The sequence below is a fragment of the Schistocerca serialis genome, chromosome 2 (assembly GCF_023864345.2).
Source record: "Schistocerca serialis cubense isolate TAMUIC-IGC-003099 chromosome 2, iqSchSeri2.2, whole genome shotgun sequence".
Lineage (NCBI taxonomy): Eukaryota > Metazoa > Arthropoda > Insecta > Orthoptera > Acrididae > Schistocerca > Schistocerca serialis.
This window is the reverse complement of record NC_064639.1, coordinates 42,778,854-42,781,440: the sequence shown is the minus strand read 5'-3', so window position 1 is coordinate 42,781,440 and position 2,587 is coordinate 42,778,854. Positions and strand designations below refer to the sequence as shown.

Sequence of the window (2,587 nt, the reverse complement as noted above, 5' to 3'; positions counted from 1 at the left end):
TTTCCACGAACAATACGATACTGGAATAGAAGGGAGAACCGATAGAGGTACTCAGGGTACCCTCCACCACACACCGTCAGGTGGCTTTCGGAGTATGGATGTAGATGTAGATGTAGATGTAGACATTGCGGTGGTACCCGCCCCACCGCTTCCTACAATCTCTGCGTCTGAGGACGACGTGGAGATTATGGCGTCCGTTGAGGACCTCGATCTCGCCGGTCCCTCAGACACCATGGATAGCACTAGCACAGGTGCTCCATCGGAGGCAGCAGGTGACCCAGCGGCATAATCTGCCTTCCCAGTCCCTTCACGCCTTTCTCAGCCACGGACAATATCATTCTCCAGTGGAACTGCAGCGGTTCCTTCCACCATCTAGCTGAGCTCCGACAACTTATCAGTCTTCACCCTTTCTTCTGCATTGCTCTTCAGGAAACTTGGTTTCCAGCAATGCGAACCCCCGCCCTCCGTGGCTATCGGGGGTTATTATAAGAACCGGGCAGCTTATGAAAGGGTGTCTGGTGCCGTCTGCATCTATGTCCTTAACTCTCTTCACAGCGAGTCGGTCCCTCTACAAACACATTTAGAGACTGTCGCAGTTCGGGTGTGGACGCCACAGGCTGTTACCGTCTGCAGTCTTTACCTTCCACCTGATGGTGCTGTGGCGCAGCATGTCCTGGCTGCTCTGATAGCCCAATTTCCGCCGCCTTTCTTGTTACTGGGCGACTTCAATAACCCTCTGTGTGGTGGGTCAGTGGCGGCAGGTCGAGGCGCCACCGTTGAGCACTTATTTAAACATATATGTCGGTAGTATCTGTTCCCGAAAGAACAGTTACCGTGGATGACCATGCAGCTTTGCTAGAAATGAAATGATAATTAAATGAACACCTTAGCTGCAAACAGGCGTTAATGTATTTCAGTGGGGACATGTTGAAAATATGTGCCCCGACCGGGACTCGAACCCGGGACCTCCTGCTTACATGGCAGACGCTCTATCCATCTGAGCCACCGCGGGCACAGAGGATAGTGCGTCTGCAGGGACTTATTCCTTCTGAGCCACTGCGGGCACAGAGGATAGTGCGTCTGCAGGGACTTATCCCTTGCAAGGGATAAGTCCCTGCAGACGCACTATCTTCTGTGCCCGCGGTGGTTCAGATGGATAGAGCGTCTGCCATGTAAGCAGGAGGTCCCGGGTTCGAGTCCCGGTCGGGGCACACATTTTCAACATGTCCCCAATGAAGTACATCAACACCTGTTTGCAGCTAAGGTGTTCATTTGATTATCATTTCATTTATTTAAATGATGGTGACTTCACACACTTCAGTGTGGAGCATGGCATGTACTCCGCCATCGACCTTTCGATCTGCTGTCCTAGCCTCTTACCTTCTGCCCAATGGAGTGTGCATGACGACCTGTGTGGTAGTGACCTCTTTCCGATCTTTCTGTCACTGTCACGGCGTCACTCTTCTGGGCGCCCTAGCAGATGGGCTATGAATAAGGCTGACTGGGACTTGTTCTCCTCCATTGCCGGTATTGAGCCTCTCCCTAATGATGACATTGATCCGGTGGTTCACTCATTCACCATCAGCATCGTTACTGCCGCAGAATCTGCCATTCCCCGTTCTGCTGGGTCCCCTCGGCGGAGGACTGTGCCTTGGTGGTCTGCATTAAAGATCGCCGGCGGTCGCTCCAGCGTCATAAGCGACATCTCTCCATAGAAAACCTCATCGCCTTCAATTGGCTACGTGCGCGGGCCCGCCGCCTTATCCGCCAACGCAAGCAGGAGTGCTGGGAGCGGTATGTTTTCACCATTGGCCTCCATGTCACTCCATCGTAGGTCTGGGCCAAGATTCGACGCCTCTATGGCTATAGGACCCCATTCAGCGTCCCTGTGCTCTCACTGAATGGAGCAGTTTGTACAGACTCCAACTGCTTGGTAGAGCGTTTTGCTCTGAGTTCCGCTTCGGCGAATTACCCACTGGCCTTCCGCTCCATTAAAGAGCGGATGGGACGTCGGAGCCTTTTATTTCGCACCCAACATCTTGAATCCTACAATGTCCATTCAGTGCGTGGGAATTTCACAGTGCCCTAGCCGCTTGCCCTGTTACAGCTCCTGGGCCATATCGCATCCACTGTCAGATGCTGAAACACCATTCAGTGGAATGCCAGCGACGCCTCCTCGACCTTTACAACCGTATTTGAGTCGAGGGTGAGTTTCCATCGCAATGGCTGGAAAGTATTGTTATCCCCGTTTGGAAACCTGGCTAGAACCCTTTGGAGATAGACGGCTACCGTCCCATTAGCCTCACCAACGTTCTTTGCAAGTTGCTTGAACGGATGGTGAGCCGGCGGTTGAATTGGGTACTGGAGCCTCGGGGCCTTCTGGCTCCATCTCAGGGTGGGTTCCGTAAAGGCCGCTCCGCCGCCGACAATCTGGTGAGCCTGGAGTCAGCCGTCTGTACCGCCTTTGCCCGCCGTCAGCACCTGGTCGCTGCCTTTTTCGACATGCGGAAGGCGAACGATACGACATGGCGCCATAACGTCCTCTTTACGCTTCAAGATTGGGGTCTTCGGGGTCCGCTGCCGATTT

At 53.6% G+C, this 2,587-nt stretch overlaps 2 non-coding genes across 2 annotated transcripts; one reads left to right on the top strand and one right to left on the bottom strand.

Annotated features, from left to right (window-relative positions):
• Window positions 1–938: 938 nt before the first annotated feature.
• Trnat-ugu (transfer RNA threonine (anticodon UGU)) lies at window positions 939–1,013 on the bottom strand. Its single transcript has one exon. It is a non-coding gene; the product is annotated as a tRNA-Thr (tRNA).
• Window positions 1,014–1,136: 123 nt separating this feature from the next.
• Window positions 1,137–1,211, top strand: Trnat-ugu (transfer RNA threonine (anticodon UGU)). The gene has a single exon. It is a non-coding gene; the product is annotated as a tRNA-Thr (tRNA).
• Window positions 1,212–2,587: the final 1,376 nt, after the last annotated feature.